Raw genomic sequence first — 23,450 nt, 5'->3', positions numbered from 1 at the left:
TCTTGTAGGTCTTCCTAAAAAAAAAAAAGAAAAAAACAACTATATAATTGTTGCCATTTATTTGTTTTCCTTTGATGTTGCTCAGACTCTGGAGAATGAGTTCATTATTGCATTTTTAGTATCAAGCACTGTCTAATATATAATAGAATATCAACAAATATCTTAATGAATTAATACCACAGTTAACGCAATGCAAAATACACATATTAATAAAACATTAGGAAATAAAATAACAGTATTATGGGAGCCCTTTTTTTCTCTAGTTTCTAAAAAAATTTAGGATGAGATTTCAATATGTTGTGGGATGGGAGTTAGGGAAGCAAAAATACAGAGATGGCTAGAGTCGGGGAATCTGGGTCCATGTACTAGATCTTCTACAAACTTAACGTCTGGGGACTTAAGTAAAAATTAAACTTAGGAGATTGTATTAAATGCTGTCTAAGGCCCCTTTCAGCTATCATAGTAAGTAATATTAAAAATCAGATCCTTTTTCATCGGTAAAATTAGAAATCTCTCTTCTCCTTAAGCATGTCTTATAATATTCTGATAGGGAGAAAACGGCGGCCAGAAGGACATGCAATTACAAATTTCATGATCATCTACTTTGTTCTCTTCATGAACATTAATCAAGCCTATAGATGAAAACACTATTGCACTTACACATGTCAATAGAATACCACAAGAATAACTGTCAAAGGATATCTAAGGGCACGATTGGCACAAGCTTGGCAAGTAATTTGGTCCTCAAGGACCCATTTAGGGTGGAACTGAGTGTATTCACAACATGATGGTTCTCACACTGACAGGACAAGATCTAAAAAGGTTACCTTCCTCACCCTTTCTTGACACATGCAGTGAAGGGAACTTCTGAGATCATTCAATACATTTGCTGGCTTCCAGGCACTGTTTCCAAGGATGATTAATCTTCTCCTTAAGTATTTACAGGACTCTTTCTTCTGCTCTGCCTAATACACATAATCGTTACCTTACAGAACATAATATGCCTCTTAGGGGCTAACATACTATAGGAAAAATGCTTAAGTACTCAGATTTCAGACTTTTTTAATGACTGGAAAGATTAAAGAGGGAAAATGAAGTCACGTAAGAGAATAAAGAACACTCAAAGAAAGATCAGACTGTTCCTACAGAGAAAAATGATCCAAACGATTGAAACAGGATCCCCCGTAACTGTAGTAGTTTTGTACTCGGGTTGGAGTCTCATGTGTGTGAATGTTACTTTGCCTGGAAGGTAAAAGTTATAAAACAGGAAAATCTTGCTTAACCAGAAATGTAGCTAATTGGAAACCCCAAATAAGCTATTAGGGGCAACTCTCCATTCTAGAAGGAAGTAAGTCATAAGAAAAAGTCCACTTATACAGTACGGGTTGGATCAGTAGAGTACAAGCCCATTTGCACCCCGTTCCACATACACAGGCCTATGTTCTCATACTGTTCTTTATAAAGATGTCCTGAGACCTTTTAAATTCTGTCTCTGTCCAAAGATTTGTTGTGTTCCTTAGAGCCAAAGTATTTCTGGAGGAATGTAGACTTGGCAGAAAACTTTCCTTTCAGGTTTAAGCACTTAATGATTTCTTGTGAATCCTTAATTAACTCAAAAAACAGGTGTCCCAGAATCCTTCCCCCCCCCCCCAGGGACCTTTATTTTAACCCCAGATGTACTGAAAATAAGGAGAAATGAGGATAAAAGTAATGACAACAGTGACAGGGGAATGATGCTTTAATTATGGATCTTATATTAAAAATTGGTATTTGGAACTAGTACAACTCAGTAGCACAAAACCAAAACAATAACCAGATTAAAAAATGAACTAAGGACTTAAATAAACATTTCTCAAAAGAAGACATACAGATGGCCAACATGTATATGAAAAAATGTTCAACATCACTAATCATCAGGAAATGCAAATTAGAACCACAATGAGATACCATCTCACACCTGTCGGGATGGCTGTTATGAAAAAACAAAAGACAGCAAGTGTCGGGGAGGAGAGAGAGAAGCTGGAGTCCTTGCGCTCTGTCGCTGGGAATAGGCAATGGCGCAGTCGCTATGGAAACCAGTATAGAGGGCCCTCAGAAAACGAAAATAGAGCCAACATGTGACCCAGCGATCCCACTGCTGGGTATTTATCCAAGAAGAATTGAAATCAGGACCTCCAAGAAATATTAGCGGCCCCATGTTCATTGCAACACTGTTTACAAATCCCCCTAAGATGTGGAAATAGCCTAAATGTGTTTAGCTGCATACAGATAAATGGATAAAGAAAATGTGATATGTATATATGTGAGAGATATATATTTCTTTTCTTTATCCATTTATCTATAGATGGACACACATATACAGAAAATGTGATATGTATAGAATATATATATAAATATACATTTTTCTTTATCCATTTATCTGTAGATGGATATGTATACACACACACACACAATGGAATAGTATTCAACCTTCAAAAAGAAGGAAATTCTGCAATATACAGCATAGATGAACCTGGAGCACGTTGAGAATATTAGGCCAAGTGAAATGAGCAAGTCACAGAACAATAAATACTTATCTGAGATATCTGAAATAGTCAAATTCATAGAATCAAAGAGTAGAATGGTGGTGGCCGGGAGCAGGCTGGGGGGGAGAGGGGGAAGCGGAGAGTTATCACTCAACCGGCATAAAGTTTCAGTTAAGCAAGAGGAAGAAGCACTAGGGCTCTACTGTACAGCACTGAACCCACAGTTCACAGAACTGCATTGCCCACTTACATTTTCATGAACAAAGTAGATCTCAGAGTTGATGGTCACTCAGACACTACAACAGAAGTCAAGAAGCGAAGCAGCTGTGGTGGGATATTGCATCTTAGAAGATGTGTAGTACCAACACGCAAAGACAGACTTCACCTTTGTATTTGGTTAGAGAAAAAGAAAGGAAGACGAAGAAGAAGAAAAAAAAACAAACAAAAAAAAAACAGGACACCAAAAGATTAACGTTGGTTCTCTATGAATAGGGAGATTATTTTTATTCTTTCATTGTGTATTTTTAACAATTTTCCTTAAGGAGCTTTGTAGTACTTTCTAACCTGAGAAAACACATTGTAAAATTTTTATCGGTAAACAGAAAGCTTCTGAAAAGACCTAAAAAATAAATAAATAAAAGAAGATGCTAATACTCAAATCTGAAACTTGAAAACCAAAATCTTTGAAATATGATTCTGACTCAGAGACTCATGAAATCTTCCGTCCTGAAGTCTTCCTCTTACTTCCTGCAGAGACATGTCCCCTCCCCGTAGCTGCCTGTCTTCCCAAGTAGGTAAGATGTGCTGTCAGGTTGGGGGCAGGAAGGAAAAACGTTGGGAGATATTGATTGCAATTCACTCTGCCACTGATTAGTGGGTGACTCCAGGTGAGCCCTGCTATTTAGTAAATGGGGGCGAAGCTCAAGGATTAATGGAGCTCATCAATAAGGCAGTGGGCTCAGGTCCAGAGGGTCACATAAGTCCATTTTTCCCACTTTGAAAGTGAAATTATCAGGGAAACAGGGAGAGACGTTGTGGGAGCAAAGAGAATGATCAATGCCAGTGATCATATTCCCATTCTTAATCACCGCGGCTGAGCTCAGAGAAACAACGCTCGTTTTATTGACGTTCTGAAGTGCAGAGCCTGGATGCTTTTTGCAATTAAATATAAATTGCAAGACTCGGTTTGCTTCCTGCCCAATGCTCTCATTTCTGGCTCCTGTCGATGGAGACGTGGGCCACACTCTGTCACTGTCATCTCTTCACTAAATGCTTTTGTGTGGATGTCATGGAGCTGACAAAATAACTGCCCCGATCAGAGGGAAAGGGTACCTGAGGAGCATTCTCCTGCATCCGCTTACGTCACATCCTGGGTGTCCCCACAAGGAAGGGAGGTGAGTCCCCCTGGAATCGACCAGATGGAAGTTGTCTCTCCTGAGACTCAGAGTAGAACCAGGAGATAACTTATGTGCTTCTGCTCAACATTTCTCCAGCACTTAGTAGCACACGTCTCCTGATGGATTAACTCATGTGAAAGGCCACTGAGATAAATGCCTTAATTCTCTGATCTGATTCAAGAATAAGGGAAATCAGAAGAGCGATAGCGGTGATGAAATCAAAAAGCACAGATTCCAAAGGTGGAACTCGTGCAAAGTAACAAAGCAGCAGAAAATCTCAGGAAATAAAAGTTTTGGGCAGGTTGATGAATTCAAATTAATTTTAGTCTCATCATCCAGGCCTCCCATAACAGGCCTTTGTAACAGGGATGCCAGTTCGCCTAAATCAATATGTTTTCTCAGGGACTATGGTGCCCTCATAAATCATCATCTGCATGACATATGTGTGCTAATAAATCTACCTCAAAGGGAGAGAGAGAAAGGAAAGTGGTTAACAATACACCAGCGTTCTAAGCCATAGGGAGAATGACACAAAACCTGGGTTTCTATGGACACACAGATTTGTGTGGCTACAGGCAAGTTAAATGTGCTGGACGGCTGTGGAGCCAGGCCAACACAGACTGAGCTGGTGCAACTTCTCTTCCCTTTGGGGCCAGGGGACTGAGGGATATTCATGTGAGGAAAGAAGACCAAAGAGCAGAGCCATGAGAAAGCCCGTTGTAAGTTCGTTTGCCTTGGATGCTTCTCAATTGCTCTTCCTAAAAGGACAAAAATGGAGCAAGTTTATTTAGTGGTTTGGATAGAAAAGGAAGAGATGGATTACTCAACAAACTAAAAATTTCCTCTTGAACCTCCAATGAAGGTTCGATTACCAGGAACAGTCTTACCGAGTCTGCACTCAGTTAACAAGAAGCCAAATGGACGAATGACTTAATGATGATTAAAACATCTTCATAGTTTGCCCATCTTATTTGCTGTTTGGTGGAATGGTAGTTTTATCCTTTCCTGAAAACTGTTTCATGTCAAATGCAGAAAATTACTGAAGATGATGGTGAAAAAAATGTGGGCCCGACATTTTGTCGACCCCATGTCGGCTATGGAGCCCGACAGACTTGAACTGGAATTCTCATTCCATCCTTTATTAAATGTGTGCGTTAGTTTCCTAACCTCTATCGTAGGGATAATAACGGCCACTTTGCTTGAGTTATTATGAGGATGAATTGAGATAATATATGTTCATTTAAGGGGCTTCCCTGGTGGCGCAGTGGTTGAGAATCTGCCTGCCAATGCAGGGGGAACGGGTTCGAGCCCTGGTCTGGGAAGATCCCACATGCCGCGGAGCAACTAAGCCCGTGAGCCACAACTACTGAGCCTGCGCATCTGGAGTCTGTGCTCCGCAACAAGAGAGGCCGCGATAGTGAGAGGCCCGCGCACCGCGATGAAGAGTGGCCCCCACTTGCCGCAACTAGAGAAAGCCCTCGCACAGAAACGAAGACCCAACACAGCCGATAAATAAATTAATGAATAAAATATATATATATATATGTTAATTTAAAAAATACAAGAAACGACGACAATACATAGCTCAGAACCAGACACAGACTATATGTTCAAAAACGTTCATGTTCCTTTACATTTTTTAATGAAATAATTTCATTTTCTTTTCATTTTAAATCAGAAATCATAGCGCTAAAGGGGACTTGAGAATTCACCTATTCCTTCACACATTATTTTGCGAATGGCTAAAAAGCTTTCTCAAAGACTTAAGAGAATTGTTTAAGGATAGAGCAGCATAAAGAACTCTGAATTTCTAATTCAAGTTCTGTCCACAGCAAGTCTTTTTTTTTTTTTGGCCAAGCCACATGGCATGTGGGATCTTAGTTCTCTGGATCAGGGATCGAACCCATGCCCCCTGCGGTGGAAGCATGGAGTCTTAACCACTGGACCAACAGGAAAGTCCACCAAGTCTTTCTTTTAAAGAAGAGTTGATATTTTTTTTCTGTTTACCCAAATAAAACTTGTTCATAGTTAAACATTTGAAAAATTGAAAAATAAAAGTGCATAAAAATAACAAAAATCACCATAACACCTGCTTCCAAAGATAAATGCTGTTTCTGCTTTCGTATGGGAAATTTTGGATCACCCAGCACAAGTTCTAACAGTATCCACGGGAAAGAAACGGCCTTCTTCACATGCAAAAAAAGAATCAAACCAAAGTCCTTTTTCCTTTTTGGATGACGGGCATTCTGCCTTATATCTCATCCCTTTTTGACAACGTGTCTCTTAAAAATCGTTACCTTTTTTCACATGTGAAAGCAAAAGCAGCTGTTTCTATCTTCTTTTCCCTCCATCCAGACAGAGGGCAAAGGCCACTGTTGGTCCAAATGCACCACCAGCCAAACTCTGCTCAATTTGGAATTAATAATGTTTTCAACCAAACTGTTATTTTATTACATGGTGGAAAATATGCATTGATTCAATGGCCCAAATGTTTAAATTGTTTGGCCCTGTGAAAAGCCAAGTTTAAAATGGGAATTTTTGGCAAGAAGGACTCTCCTGATAAAAAGCATGTGTTGAAAAGAAAACAAAAATATAGCAGGAGTACATGCTTTCACTCTGGGTTGGTAGACCAATAATTTATCCTGATCTATGTTATAAATCAAGTCCCTCAATTGCAATGCTTACCTAAAGAATAATTTGGCCCGTTTTTAGAAAATTATAGGATTAGATCATACAGTTGCACATAATCCTATCTTAGTATGTGTATGTGTGTATTTTCAAGGAGGTGTGTGCAAACACTCAACTTGCGTACATGCGTGTGTACGTACAGGTAGAGATATAAATATGTATGTATGAACATTGTGTGTGTATTGAGAGTGAGACAGGGTCATTGGTATTTGTTTCTAAACCCAAAGATGACATTGAAAACTAAGGCACTCTCTGTAACTAAAAGGGATCAAGGCAGACGGTGACACCGACGTCATTGATCGTGTGCTAGATAGACATTGCTCTGTGCAATATCCCTAATCTTCACAAAAACTCAAACAGGGTGGCCTCATTCCTTTAGTTTCACAAATGGGGAAACAAGTTTAAAGAGAAATTTTAACAGAGTGTCAGGCAGGCAACTAGAATTTAAGCCCAGGTCCATGTAAATTCAAATATTTCTTTCTCCTTCATTTTTTCCCTTCACTGCTCTACCTCTTGCAGTTGTGGGAAGACTTTGAGTAGGAGGGAAGGGAGCCGCCTCATACAGGTGAAGAATAAGCAAAAGAATTTTGTCCGGATGGGACTTGGGCATGGAGAGAAGTCCTGAATCTGCAGGAGGTACAGTGAGAATCTTGTATCTGCAGGTGCTTCTCAGAATAATCGACAGTTTCAGAAGAGAGTTGGACGGACCATGACTTGGAACTTTCCCTCTGCCCAGCAGTGATAAACTTAGTGTCTTCGACTCCCAGGGAAGATCACTTTTAACTCCTCTCTCCTCAACGGGACAAAATTATCTTCAGTGTCAATCATGTAACAATCAGTAATAATCATTATTTCCTTGCCTCACTCTTTGTTTCTAAAACAAACAATTTAAAAAGAAAAATAATTTTAAAGATATACAAATTCAGTAAACGATTATATGTATGGACTGCAATCCGCATTTGCCAAATAGAAATACTCCACCTCAGGGTTTGCACCATCTCGCTGTTTTAAATGGTTTACACAAATAGGAACCCTAAGGCTTGCATGGAAGGAAAGAATTGGAGAAATTCAAGTTCCGTTTCTTCCTCTTTCCAGTCTCTGTGATGAATCTAAATTTAAATCTAAATATACTATGGTAACAGGAATGTACAGGACCCCATCTTGGGAAAGAGCAACCGTGCCTAGAGTGAGCCTGCTGTATTCTAAATCACCCTGAACCTGCTCAGATGGCAGCATGTAGCTGAGTCCACATGTGGGGACAGGGCCAAGGGCAGGTCCTAAGGCTCCAGCCCAGACTGACAGCCCATAGCTGTCATAATCCCTCACTCCCAACTCAGCTTTATTATCATTATTATTATCATCTTATTTTTCTTGCCATCTATAGAAACACAAGGAGGGAAAAGTAAGTCTTTGCATATCTCAGCACCTGGCCAGTTTCCACATCTGGGGAGATGTCAGGTCTCATTTTTTTTTTTCTTGAAGTATAGTTGATTTACAATGTCATGTTAGTTTCAGGTGTACAGCAAAGTGATTCAGTTTTACATACATATATATATATATATTATTTTTCAGATTCTTTTCCATTATAGGCCATTACAATGTATTGAATATAGTTCCCTGTGATATACAGTAGGCCCTTGTTTATCCATTTTCTATATAGTAATGTGCATCTGCTAATCCCAAACTCCTAATTTATCCCGCTCTGCCTGGTCTTCCCTTTGGTAACCATAAGTTTGTTTTCTATGTCTGTGAGTCTATTTCTGTTTTGCAAATAAGTTCATTTGTATCATTTTTTAGATTCTACATGTAAATGATACCACATGATATTTGTCTTTCTCTGTCTGACTTACTTCACTTAGTATGATAATCTCTAGTTGCATCCATGTTGCTGCAAATGGCCTTAGTTCATTCTTTTTTATGGTTGAGTAATATTCCATTGTATATATGTACCACATCTTCTTTATCCATTCCTCTGTCAATGGACATTTAGGTTGCTTCCATGTCTTGACTATCGTAAATAGTGTTGCTATGAATATTGAGGTACATGTATCTTTTTGAATTAGGATTTTCGTCTTTTCCAGATATATGCCCAGGAGTGGGATTGCTGGATCATATGGTAGCTCTATTTTTAGTTTTTAAGGAATCTCTGTACTGTTCTCCATAGTGGCAGCACCAATTTGCATTCCCACCAATGACATAGGAGGGTTCAATTTTCTCCACACCCTCTCCAGCATTTATTATTTGTAGACTTTTTGTTCATGGACATTCTGACTGTTGCGAGGTGATAACTCATTGTAGTTTTGATTTGCATTTCTCTAATAATTAGTGATGTTGAGCACCGTTTTATTAGCTTGTTGTCGGGTCTCCTGATACGCAACTTAGCACTCCTAGTGAAGGTGGTCACCTGACATGCCCAAGGAGCTCTGGCCAGTGCATACGGGAGACAAAACAGTAACCGGGACTGCCTGACTCCAGACCCATGCACTTGCCCCATAGACCCCCTGCAGGTGCATATGGGACACAGTAGAACACACAGAACACGACTAAGCTGTAAGGGGTTGACTGTCCTCTTCTGCTGGACTTGATCCCACAGCAGGTAATGGGGTGGCAGGGTGGGAAGCAGGAGACAGCTGTAGGTTTCTGAATAAGGACAAGGTTTAAAAAGATGCGACTGATGGATGGCCTTGGCGGTTGCACAACAGTTCAAATGTACTTAATTCTGCCGAACTGTACACTTGAAAACAGTTAAAATAGTAAATTTTATGTTAGGTACATTTTAACACAATTTTTTAAACAAAACAAGATTAGGCCAACTGTGGGACAAGTATGAACTGAAGGGGAAAACCACTATGGGGGAGACCAGATCTTTAACAAGAATTTCTAGAAAAAAGGTAGTTCTACTTTAGAAAAAAGGTGAATATGACTTCAATAGTCAGGCATTACTTTGGCCAACCAAACCCATTATTAGCTGCCTTCCACTCTAGGCTGGGTTTTTACTCATGCCTGACTTTCTGTGATTCACTGGGCCTTCCAGGGAAAGCAGTAAAGTCAATTAGATGCTTGTTTACTGAAAAATAAATGCCTATCAGTTGCACGGAATGTTTTTGTTCTAATTGACATTCCTAGAGCCCCTCTTGCAGGCGGGATGGGCATCCTCCCAGCTTCGCCAGAAAGATGAACTCATGCATGCATCACGGGTCCTTTGGGGGCAGCTCTATCCCATGTAGCCAAGTGTACCCCACATTTGGAGTGTGTTTCCTACACTGTTTTTTGCTGATTATTTTTCATCTCTACATTCTCTGTATCTGCCAAAAGGCTTCTTTGCTTAATTAGGAAAACAGCTTTGGGAAACAGAATTGCACGAACCAACAGAAAATAATTGCATCTTGGATGCAGGATTTGCAGAAAATTTTCTGCTCATCCCTCTCTCTGGCTCTGTACCTCCAGCATCGCCCCGCCAATATGTGTCCACTGGAAAGAATATTTTAAAAGACAGCGGGTAATTAAGACATTTTTGGCATTGAGTAAGAGTTCCAAATGATTTTTCATAGTACAATGGGCTTGAGTGCATCCCCATGTGCCATTAGGATCATCCACAACTGTCAAGTAAACATGAAGATCAAGTTAAAATTGATCTTAAAGAATAGCGTTTTAAAGTAGGAAACCACCTTAACAATTTACCTTAATCTCCTCATTTTACAGATGAGGAAACTGAGGCATGGAGGGGTTAACTGACCTTCCACAGAACTAGCCAGTGCCAGAGAGGAGAATAAAACCCAGATGCCTGGCATTCTGAGGTCAGCTATTTTTCTATTTATGGAAGAGGAATAAAATCTGCTTGTCTTGTATTTCACATTGTAAAAAGGTATGTATGCAAAATGAACTTAAACTTGTTTAAGAAAAAACATTTAAATAATGAGCATAATTATACTTGTAAAATCACTACACAGCATCAACATAATAGATTTATACAATAGTAAACTAGTTCAACAATAAATAAAAAGCAACATAAAATTGAGGAACTCAAAGGGAGAGGAGGAGCTATGAAGAATGTGGAAGCATGTCATTCATTCATTCTTTCTTTCTTTTTTTTTAAATTTTATTGAGGTATAGTTGATTTACAATGTTGTGTTAATTTCTACTGTACAGCAAAGTGATTAAGCTATACATATATTTTTTTTATATTATTTTACATCATGGTTTATCACAGGATATTGAATGGAGTTCCCTATGCTATACAGTAGGACCTTGTTGTTTATCCAGCCTATATATACTAGTTTGCATCTGCTAATCCAAACACTTAGTCCATCACTCCTCCACCCCCCTTCCCCTTTGGTAACCATAAGCTTGTTCTCTATGTCTGTGAGTATGATTCTGTTTTGTAAATAAGTTTATTTGTATAATTTTTTTAGATTCCACATATAAGTGACATCATATGGTATTTGTCTTTGTCTGACTTCACTTAGTATGATAATCTCTAGGTCCATCCATGTTGCTGCAAATGACATTATTTCATTCTTTTCTACAGATGAGTAGTATTCCGTTGTATATATGTACCACATCTTCTTTATCCATTCATCTGTCCATGGACATTTAAGTTGTTTCCATGTCTTGGCTATTATAAACAGTGCTACTATGAATGTAAGGGTCATTCATTATTTGTTTATTCAGCTATAAGAACCTTTGGTTTGTTGACAATGATGTGAGGATGGACGGCCCTGTTTTCAACAGGGAAACATAACCCAAAGCAGAAATGTGATGTGGACCTTCATGGCAAAGTTCTGCAGAAACCAAGAAGACTCCATCCTGGAAAGCCTCTCTGGAAAAGAGTGATCTGGGCTGGGCTTTAGAGGTTTAATCCATGGCTCCAGGGTCCCACGGGCACCTACACTTGGGAGGTGAATAAAATCTCATCTCTGCTCTCAAGGAGTTTGCAGTCTAGAGGAGGAGGTAGTGATTTGAAGATAAAATGTATATCATGCATCTCCCCCGAAGAGGCCACATGCAAGGCAGCCTGAGGAGAGTTCCAGAACCACTTCCTGGAAAAGGAGCAGTTCCCAGCGGGTCTTGAAGAACAGGGTATGAGTTAGGGCACATGTGCTTCTTCTGGAGAGATGCTGAAAGGGCAAAGGGAGCCACAAGTCTTTCTGGAACTCTGGGAGCTGACATGAGAGGCTAGAACGCAGGGCGGGGACTGGGTAACAGAGGGTTTCCTGAGAACGTGGAGTAACTGAGGATTGGGGCAGACAAACAAGATTCATACCCCGAGACAGCCCCTTAGATGAGGGAGAGGTCTGCTGGGAACGACAAGGCAGCTCCTGAGAAGGGCGGCTTGGGGACCAGTGGACAGGGAAAACGTTCAAGCATGACATGGTGAAACCATGAGTGAGATCAGTGGCAATGCAGATGGAAAGGCAAGAAGAGATTTTAATTTAAAAATAAAAAAAAAAGGGTGGTATTTGATAGGATATGAAGGAAGCAGGACTGAAGAGTCTCTGTATATTTCCCACCCGAGTGATTAGATGAATATGGGGTCATCAACTGAGATGATTAAAAAAAGGTATATTTGGAAATAAGATAAAGGCTTTTAGTGATTAAATCAAGTACAGGGCAATATTTATGATTTAATATGACAAATTTAACAAGGTTTGCAATGTAAATGGTAATGTCCATGTACTATAAGGAATTGTTATTACCAATAAGAGTAAGGTTAATAATTAATTTCAATAAGTATTAAATGAAATAAAACATTCTACTGAGCATCTCCTTTAGGTTCGCAGACACACAGGACAGTGGTTTGATCCTAGCTCAAGAAGTGTCTTCAAACAGATGGCGAATGTATGAATGAGAAGACTCAAAATCCTGAATCCCAAGTTCTTTCCACACGTTCTAACATTGTGTGTTTTAGTGCCGTATGTGTCTTTGGAAGCTGTCACACCTGTGTGACGTGACTCATGGAAGGCCCTTTAAAGACCTAGTCCCATACCCCATTTTTCATGGGGTCGCCCTATCAGGAGGGGGTAAAGCTGGCCCCGGCTGCCCCACCAGCCCTCGGATCTCCAGATTCCAAATTCGGCATCGTCCCCATGGGCTCCTGGATGTCACCAGGGCTTGTGTCCCATGCGCTCACAGTCTGCTCTGTCTGTTTGTTGAGGCCCGGAGAATAGCCTGGTGCTGCTGATGGTCTCCAGAGAAACCTCTTCCCAACCTCAGCCAGGTTCACTAGAACAGGTGCGCTGACCTTGACCCAGGTCGTGATCACACCTGCCTCTCCCTTCACTTAGAAGGCGCTCTGTTCCACATGCATCCTGGGTCTGGGTCTGCAAGCAGCACCTGCAAGCTGGCTCCTGCTTCTCTTACCTCCTACCCGGATTCTAAATCGGTGCGGCTCCGCGGGACCCCCACAGGTCTATGCTTGCTGACCGCCCTTGACAATCACCAGCTCCACCCCCAGCCTTGTCCCTGTTCCTTTGCAGCTTTCCCAGTGCTTTGTTTCCCATATCTCTTTGCTTCCTCCAGCATTTCTCTCTGCATTATATTTGTTGTGTGTCTTCTCCTCTTAAAGTGTAAGCTCCACACAGGCAGGGCTTTGTGTTTTGTCCACTACGGAATTCCCAGTGCCTACTGAGTGCATCAGACAATAGATGCTCAATAAATATGTGTAGATGCTCAATAGATAATTCCATCACACTGGCGATAATGGAATTGAGCCCTACAGGTGATCAATACGTGAAATTGATATAAAGAGTCACAGAGCTCCCAGTTGGTTGACCTTCAAGTACAGTCAACCCTTGAACAACTCAGGGGTTACGGGAGCTCAACCCCTATGCTGTCCAAAACCCAAGTATAATTTTTTTTTTTTTAATAAACTTATTTATGTTATTTATTTATTTTTGGCTGCGTTGGGTCTTCGTTGCTGCTGCGTGCGGGCTTTCTCTAGTTGTGGTGAGCGGGGCTACTTTTTTGTTGCTGTGCAGGGGCTTCTCATTGCGGTGGTTTCTCTTGTTGCAGAGCACAGGCTCTAGGCTCACGGTCTCAGTAGTTGTGGCGCACAGGCTCAGCTGCTCCGCGTCATGTGGGATCTTCCTGGACCAGGGGTCGAACCCGTGTCCCCTGCATTGGCAGGCGGATCCTTAACCACTGCACCACCAGGGAAGCCCCCAAGTATAACTTTTGACTCCCCCAAAACTTAACTACTAACAGCCTGCTGTTGACAAGAAGCCTTACAAATCACATAAAAAGTCGATTAACACATATTTTTTTATGTTACATGTATATCTACACATATTTTATGCATTTATGACATACCTAACTTTTTCTCTTTTTATGATATTTCTAGGCTATGTAGCTCATTTGCAAGTTTTTTTCAAATTGTAGCAAATCTCGAAAAAATTTTCCAGTGTATTTATTGAAAGAACCACGTATATATGTGGAGCCACACAGTTCAAACCTGTGCGGGTCAAGGGTCAGCTCTACATTGTTCTGTGAGCCCCTTAAGAGCCCTGTTAAGGAGGCGGGTTATCTTGGACACCCCAGCAGTCACGCGGATTAGATATTTGCACTAACTTACCCCAGCTTCCCAGCCCTCGATGGGCCCCTGGCACATCCACTACTGAATTGAGGTCTTCTGGAGCCAGGGTTCCGGATTCAGGAATTACTTTGTTCCAACCATCCTGCCCTAAATGACGTTGCAAAAGTCACACAGGTAATTAATCAGTGGCAGAGCTCCAATGCTGTCCTTTTCATGGTGGCCCTCGTTCCACTACCCCAGACTGCTTCCCAAGAGGATTCAGCCCAAAACCACTGGGAATAAGTAAAATTTTCCAGAAAATACCCAAAGCAAACACTCAGGCAACAAGAGAAAAAAGGACGTTATTTGAAATAAAGAGTTGCGTGTGATGCCCCCCCCCCCCAGCTGTATGCGTATCACCATCTTAAATATCATTTATTACTAACAGGTAACATCAAAATCTGAGGCTGAGGAGGCTGGCGCCACACACAAATGCTGAGATGTGTTTCTGCTTGCTTATATTTGCCGTCTCCTAAATAAACCCTCAGCTGTAGGATCTGACTTTCCTGAGTGATTCTGCCTGGCCTGGGGCAGCTCCCTTGACCTGCTCTTCGAAATGTCTTCCAAAACCAGGTCTCCATCCCAGGGAGGGTAGGTGGCGAATTATTAAAAAAAATCTTCACTGTGCCGGTTTTTCCCTTTGCTGACTTCACATAAATTGCCTCTCTCCTCTGCCTCTAATCTTTTGAGCAAGCAAGATAAGAGTACTTAATATAGATTATTTTGCATTTGAATTTATAGGGTGATTGATTAGGATGCAAGGATGTGTATTTCCTTGTCTGGGCTTCTCTCCTCTTTGGACACCTTCAGATACAAGATGTTACATCTCAATGGGATTCTTTTCCTAAAACCCGTTAATAAATTTTTGTAAAAAGTCATGTTATATAGGCTTGCACGGTCTTTTTATAGTTCGCTGTAAAAGATTTTAGTTGTCTCCTCAATCTTTTCCCTGGTCTTTCCATTTCTAATTTCAAGGTTTAAAAGTTACTTTTGAGAGCCAAAAGAAAACACAGTTAAGTCGAGGATGAAAGAAAGGGAGAGATATGGTCCTGTAAATGTAAGTGATGGCCAGATTAGGTCTGACAGAGCTGTTTTCTCTTGTAGCAGCGTTTTATAGCCTTGCTGAATAAAAAGACACTGCAGCGTCCCCAGCGCATGCTGCTTGCGCTTGTGTTTTTATGGGGCTCTTTCATCGAGAGCACGTAAACCTCACATGCTTTATCAGGAAGGCTTGCCTGGGCCTCTCCTAAGCTGCACTGAGCAATCAGGGGGAGTCTGTCCAGAGGAAAGGGCAGGGGTGACTTGGATAAAGCCACCCAGGCTGGTGTCACTCTGCATCCCAGCCCAGAAAGGGGAGCAGACAAGACCTCAGGAAGATGGCCTCCAAAGCAGTGCCAGCAGACCCCTCAGGTCCACCAGCCTTAGCCTCTGCAGAGGGAGAACCCCAAAGAAGCAATTCAGGGGCGTGGAGACAGGAGATCCCGCCATCCTCATGAAATGTGTAGGTGATCTGTCTGTAGGCTTCCCCAGGCTGGCACCTTCTCCTCTCTGGGAGCCTGTGCAGAGCCCCTGCCTCATTTATCTTCCATGACCAGGGCTCACCCAGGTGGATGCACTCCGGGGGCATTTCATGCTGATGCTTACAACATGCTTCATCTGCCCACTTCACAGATGTGAAGGCAGAGATGCAGAGTCACTGCACACCTTCCTAACAGACAGGGGGAAAGAACGCAAAGGTGACATCTGAGCTGGACTGCCCATGGCCAAAACTGGATCCTGTGAATTCCCATTGTGGTGTGTATGGAGAATGGGAGGTCGCTGACAAGCTCTTAGTGAACTTGGAGGCAATCTTCTCTTTCCCGGATAAAGAACTTGAGTCTGAAGTTGACTGAGCTGGCAGTTAATGGGGAAAGCTGGGCAGAGCCCAGACCCCCGACTCCCAGCTCACCACCCTTCCTGCTGCACCGCTGCTTCTGGAAGATGGCAGCCTCCCTCGCACCTCGGGAACTACCTTAGATATCCCCCTGTGCACCACGCACCATCCTGCATACAGCTGGTGCTCAGTAAACGCTTAGCACGTAAATGAATACGTAAACAGGTGGATGGGCGGATGAACGCACGATGACTATAAATGCAAATGAAATGGGATCCTAAGACTTAACAGAAGCTTATCCTTCCCCAAAATCACTTCTCAGATAAAATAGAACTTAGCCAAAATATGTCCCTCTCCTCCCTCACAATCCACCTGGAACAAGCAGGTAGCCAGAATACAGATTGCCTCTCCCTCATCACCCTGGTCCTTCCCACACCTGCACGTTAAACACACAGAGAAGCAGAAGCAGTGCGTGAAGAGCCGTAAAACGAGCGGAGGGTGCGATTCCGCGCGCCCCGAGGGTGCGATTCCGCGCGTCCCTGCGGGATGCACGCTCACGGCGACAGCAGGCTCCGCGGGCTCTGCTCGTTACAGGAACGTAAATGGGAAACAGAACGTGTGCGTTCTGGGGTGCCGCCAGCCCCAACCCTTCCCAGCCAGGCTGCAAGTGCGTTCAAACGCTGATACAAGCGAGTGGAACCCCTGGACATCGGCGCATCTTCCCCGACGGTGCACCCTTGGGTTTCCTACCTCGGAGAGTTTCCCTAAATCTTAGTCTCCTTTGTTCCCCTCGGCCAATGCCTTCCTGAAGCTGGTGTCTTCCTTGTAGAGAACATGGCAACATCTGTAACCTGTCCTTGGAAAGGTTCCTGTCTCTGCCGCATCCGTCTTCAGCACTGCTTCCAGAAGATCCTTCTAGAGCACCATTTCATCCCGCCACTCTCTTATTCAAAATTCTTCTGCAGGTGCCCACAAGAGCACTTCAGAACATGTGCAGAGAGTAGGCATTAGCAGAAACGCTCCAGTTGTGTTTGTTTCTACTCAAGAGGTAACAAATCAAAGACTAGCATCTAGACGGTGAGGCCAGCCCGCCTGATTTCTGGTCTCAGTTCTGCGGCTCCCAGCTATGTGACCTCGGGAACATCTGTCTGCAGCTGGCGGATGGGGAAGTAGCAGAACCTACCTCCTGGGTCATTGGGAGGATGATCTGCGTCCGTGCCCGGCAGGGACCCAGCGCTGCATTAGCAACAGCGTGAAAGCCTCTGTAGTCGTCCTAGTAAAGAAAATTTCATTTCTCTGAGTCCCATCCATCAGCCAGGCTAACAGAATTTTCCATCCCAGTAATTGCTGGGGCTCCCTGCCACAGTCTAGGGCTCTGTGAACATGCTGGGATTGTGCATCGAACAGAATGATGGGCTCCCTGGCTCAGGGCTACAGATGCCCTTGTGCTCAGAGATCCATCCTGCCCGGCCGCCTGAGGCCCGGCCACCAGCTCCACTGCCCCTTGGCCTGGCTGTGAGCCTCCCCTGCCTGACCCCGGCATCTTTCCCTCAGTCTCTAGTGCACACTGTCACTCCAGTCAAGTTCAGCCCACTCCCTGGGAGGCTGGGAGGGGACAAGGCTGACCTCTCTGCTTGTACAAGATACACAGGACCCTGGGACTAGAGTTGATACTTGATTTTGCCTGAAGCCTTTTTGACCCAAAGACCTATCGGTCCTTGTGAGAAACTTTGTTGCAAATTGAGAGAAGAAGAAAGAGTTCTTTCATTATTTCAGATTATTCTACAGCAATAAAAAGAAAATACAAATTTGTATCTCTGGTCGTATAAAAACATCTGGGTTAGATCCCAGCCCCATCCTCCAGTGCACACCCACCACAACACTTACCTGCCCCTCCTGAACACCAGGGACCTGTACCATCACACTTGTGATGCTCTCTGCCTCCCCTTCTCTAACCAGTGAACTCCTGACCATCCTTCAAAACCCTTAGCAAATGGCCCACCTTCAGAAATTTCTTCCCAAAGAATGATTTCCTTTCTTCCCCTAGACTTTCCTCCAATATTACTGGTAGCCAAAGCCAAGGACAAGTTCCACAGCTTACACAACTGTCTCTGTCCAAAAAAACCAGTGAGCCCCTGAGAGCAACAGCCTCCTAACCGCAGGGAGCCAAGCTTCCCAGAGAACTCTGCACCCAGCACTGACTAGGGCAAGCGCCAGTATCTCTATTCCCTTTGTTCTCAGTTTCTACCTGACTAATTTACATCCCTGACCTCACAATGCAACTAAAATTGCTGAGGAATCCGCTCTTTTTATTACTGGAGATAGCCAGTTCCAAACATTCAATTTTCACAGGGGTGACATTTGTATTCTAAGAAATGTGGCTTCTTTCCCTGGTGTCGTTGGTGGGTCCTGAGGCCCGGAGTGACTCCCTTTGCCCCTCCCAGCCTTTGCCCCGCCCCCATCGGATGCTCGGAGCCAGGCTACCTGAGACAGTTTACGGAAGGCAGGTAGGAAGCCCTCTGTAAATGTTAATGTCCCTTCCCTCCCTCTGGCCAAACAGAATGGCTACCCCTCACCTCCCACCATCCCCGGATTGTGCCGTTATTTCTGTGTTCAGGGCCGGGGCGGCTTTGTCTGTTAACAACCTTAATAAAGAAGACCAGGTCCAGGCAGGATAGATGGGGGGATATTTGCCCTGCGAAGAGGCCCTGGTGCTCCTTTCCCAAGCGGGCTTGTTCTGGCTGCACTCAAGCTGCCTTGACTTGAAAGGTACTTGATGACTTGACGGCTTTTTCTCACCCTAAGGCTCTGGAGCAGCCAGTCTCCAGGAAAACAATAAGAGGGTAAAACAAAAGGATCTTCCTTTTTTGAATATTTGTTGCCAACAGTCTAATAAATAAATGATTCTCCTGCTAATAGACTATGAACAATCGCCCCCTATTTTCATGCCGCTCATAACAGTTTACACCAGGCTCTGGCCCCCAGGTTCTCAGTTAATTCCCACCACAACCCTGCGAGTCAGGCAAGGGAACTGTGTCTGTCCTCATTTCAGAGAGAAGGAAACTGAGGCACCTAGTGGTCAGGTGACTTGTTCAGGGTGACAGCATTCATGGAAAAGCTGGCAGGGAAGAATAGGTCCTCTAGTAGTTCCTGATTTTTTTCTAATTATACCATGCTGAAATGAAAACAGCTGTCTTCTAATCTATACAAAACTATTTTTCTGAAAAATGTGTTATAATGGTAATAGTGACCTATCCTATAAGGGCCTGCTACAGACCAGGTACTTCTTTTACATGATGTCTCTTCTCTTCCTCAGGAACATTCTAGAAAATGGATATTAAAATCTTGTAATAACCTATAATGGAAGAGAATGTAAAAAACAGAATAGATATATATTTATACGTATATATCTAAGTATAACTGAATCACTTTGCTCTACAGTTGAAACTAACACAACATGGTAAATCAACTGTATTTCAATAATAAAATAAAATAAAATAAATTCTGCAGGACTCTGAATCTCAGAGAAGTAAAGCGACCTGTTGAAAGTCACAGGCCAGCAGAGGGAGAGGAGCTGAGTTTCTCGATGAGCACCTGCAGTCCCCCCCGCTGCCCCCCTCGCAGCCCCACCCGGCCCCATGCATCCTCAGCCTCAGGCAGACCTACTCACCTGGGAGTAGAGGCGGTGAGACCCAGGATACATGTTTGGTGACAGCTTGGGCCCTGGCACTGGCCACGTGAGCCCAGCAGGTTTAGGGCTCTGGGAGTCCAGTGGTGGGCAATGCCATCAGCAGCCCCTGCCCTCCCAGAGTTTATGTTCTAGTAGATCAGATCTTGGTGAGGGCCGTATTCTTTACAATAGCCACCAGGTGGATGGAGAAACAAAATGTGGTCAATACACGCGATGGAATATTATTTGACCTTGGAAACGAGAGAAGTTCTGACACACACTACAGCATGGATATACCTTGAGGACATTATGCTGCATGAACTAAGCCAGACGCAAAAGACAAACACTGCATGATTCCACTCATATGAGGTCCCTAGAGCCATCAGATTCATAAGGACAGAAAGTAGGATGGTGATTGCCAGGGTCTGGGAGAGCGGAAATGGGGAATTTTTGTTTAATGAGTACAGAGTTTCCATTCTGCCAGAAGAAAAAAGTTCAGGACATGGATAGAGTGGTGGTTGCAGAACAATGTGAATGCACTTGATGCCACTGAACACTTAAAAATGGTTGAAATGGTAAATTTTATATTATAGATATTTGATCACAATAAAAAGTGTTGACATTTTAAAGCGTTTAAGACCAACTCTTCTACCCCCTGAGCCTTTTCACATTGTCTTTGCTGCTGGAAAACCCTTTTCTCTGTCACTGCGTGTCCCAGACTCACCTCTTCTTTGACACCCAGCTGAAACTCTGCCTCTTTTCTAAACCTTTCCTGATGCCTCAGGAAAAGCAGCCTCTTCCGAACCTGAACTTGTGTTACTCGATGCCATATTCCTGCACCGGTTCCATCCTATGTCCCTCATTTTCTAAGATCACTTTCTTGAGGGTGAAACCAATCTGTTACAGTTTCTAACCTGCACCACCCAGCAGAAGACCTGGCATACGGAAGGTTCTGGATGTTCCAACGGGCAAGGGACACACGAGCAATTGTTAGCTGATCTTCATGTCCTTTTCCACCATGAACCCTTGGAGCATCCCAACTGGAGACCCCAGGTCAGAAAGGCCTTTCCACCTGACCTTCCCACCAGAGACAGAGGCAGCCAGACCAGGACCAGCCACCCTCTGAGCAGCTACTTGCAGAGCCTCACGAGGCCTGTTTTCCCTCATTGCAGCATTGCACCTGCTTCCTGAAACTGTAAGCTCATTCCTAGCCCACAGCTGCGCAAAGGCTAAGGGTATCACATGTCTCATCCAAAGTCCAAACCCAAGCAAGCGGCAGAGGCAGGATTTGAATCAAGTGGACGCGACCACCTGTGTCTGTAGCTCCTCTCCCGTATCACCTGTCCCGCGTGAGGACTTGGCCAATCAAACGACGTTGGCCACATGGCTGACGTCAGCCTCACCTGCGTGGCCTCCTCTGGGATGCAGGGTCAGCCTTGGGGCAGAGACACACGTGGCTTGAGTTGGAGAAAGTTTGCCTTCAGGGTGACAGCAGCCCCCGGCTAAGTCAGGCTGGCATCTCTTCCTGGGGCTGGTGGGTACATGGGGAAAATTACTTCTCCAGTCAACTGGTGTTAGGCTCTCATACTGTGAAAACGGCAGCTACTTTTTATCACGTTCCTTGCAATTTGTATAAAATTATTTTTAAATGCCAAGAAGTCTCAAAATGACCTTTCCTTGTGGCAAAAGTGTCTAAAGCTAAAGCGTAAGAAATGTTTGGTTTGACGCCTGGCAGCCAACCTTGAGAGTCACAGCGAAGAGAATTCATGACATCTGCAGAGCAACTTCGAACCCTGTTTGGGAGGGAGGGGCTGCCCCAAGCAAAGGGTGTTGATGGGGCCGGCGCGTGAAGGGACGAAAGGAAGTCCCCCAGATCCAGTGGGAGCAGCACCGTCCGGCAGGCCAACCGGGGAAGCGCCAGCCTCCCCTCCCGGCCAAGAGCCAAGGCCCTGCTTCGCTGAGTACCTGAAGGATGAGGTCTGATGAGGGGGCCAATGCAGCAGGACAGCTTTCCTGACTCTGACCAGCCAATGAGTATAAGACCTGTCCTCTGCAAGTGTCCAGGGCCTGGGGCCTGCCCCTGGATGGGTTGTCATCAAGGAGCCTGCAGTTATGCTTGGCAAGGAAGGTGGTTTCAGCCCGCTGACCAAAGGCAGTTACTGAGGTCACTCCTGGAGCAAAGGAAAAGGGCCCACCTTCACCTGGCGGGAGGTGGGCTCTGGTCACCTTCCTCCCCTGAGACTAGACCGAACGCTGCGATTCTGTTGGAAAACCTTCAGGGTATTCAGCACCCGAGCTTTGCCACTGGCCCAGGCCCATGATGGCAGCTGCTCACCACTGGGCCCCTTTAGATTCCACAGAAGCGCCTTCATGAATCTACCCCACAAATATTAACCAGACTCCTAATAGGCATCAGGCCCTAATCTGGGCTCTGTGAACAAAACACACAGAAATCCACACAGACAAGTAGGAGAGAGAATAAAAAAGCAAATGAGAGAGGAAACGGGGGTGGAAAGTGCTGGTGAAAATAAGGCAAAGAGAGCAGAGTCCAAGTAGGGAGGGTGCAGCTCTAAATGGAGCGGTGGGGCCTCCCTCCGGGTGGAATGTGGCCAGACCTGAAGAAGGGGCTGGGGGGCATTTGAGATGCCCGGGGAATGTGTCCCAGGGGACGCGGTGGAGAGGACGGCCGCCCCGAGGTGTCCCCGTGGCCAGCACACTCAGCGAGCACACAGCAAGGAGGCCCGTGGGGCCTGAGCCGCCAGAACAAAGGCAGCATCATGAGACGTGAGGCTGAGGTTAACGGGGGGGGGGGGGGGGGGGGGGGGGTGGGCTGAGGGCCCTGTGTGGACCCTGAGGGCTTTTCGGGAAGGGAAGGCGTTTCAAACGGAAGGGTGGCTTGAGGCAACTTTGGTTTTTACAGATCACTTTAGCTGCCTGCCTTGTAGGGCCTAGTCACGAGGCGTCAGGGATAAGCCGGGCAGGAGATAACTGTGACTTGAACTAAATAATGGTGGTTGAAATTTCAAAATGCATACTGAAAACACAGCCAATGGGACTTGCCCTCAGACGGCGTCAGAAAATGAGAACTCAGGCATTCGGTTTTGACTTGACCAGCTCCATAGAGGGAGCTACTGTTCCATGAGACGGGAAAGCTGCCGACGACGCAGGCCTGAACGGTGGAAGGGGAGGAATTCAAGTTTGGATGCGTTAAGTATGAGATGTTTGCCAGAAGTTCACGGGGAGAGATCAAGTCTGCGGATGAACATACAGAGCTGGATTCCAGGGGAGAGTGGAGCTGGAGATGGAAATCTGGGTGTTGTCAATAGACGGATGGGATTTAAACAGGTGGAGAGAGATGAGATGGCCAAGGGCAGGGCCATGAAACAGGAGAGAGAGGTCTGAGGCTGAGCCCAGGGTCACTCCAAGACTAGGGGGTTGAGGGCATGAGAGAAGACAGCCAGGACCCTGAGAAAAAGTGAACATGGGGTCCTGGAAGCCAGGGGACCAAAGCGTTCCTGGGACAGGGGGTGACCGGCCGCGTCATTGTTCTACGGGGACATCAAGATACAGCTGGGGAGCCAACCGTTGGATCTGCCGTGAAGAGGCCGTTGTGACCGGGAGCGGTTCCAGCGGGTGGCAGCGGTGGTGAAGCCGAGGGGCTAGAAGGAGGGCCTGGGACTGGAGGAGAGGAAGGGCAGGAGATGGTTGTCTGGAAGAGCAGGGCAAC

The sequence above is a fragment of the Eschrichtius robustus genome, chromosome 15 (genome assembly GCF_028021215.1).
Source record: "Eschrichtius robustus isolate mEscRob2 chromosome 15, mEscRob2.pri, whole genome shotgun sequence".
NCBI classification, from domain to species: Eukaryota; Metazoa; Chordata; class Mammalia; order Artiodactyla; family Eschrichtiidae; genus Eschrichtius; species Eschrichtius robustus.
This window is presented reverse-complemented; position numbering follows the sequence as displayed.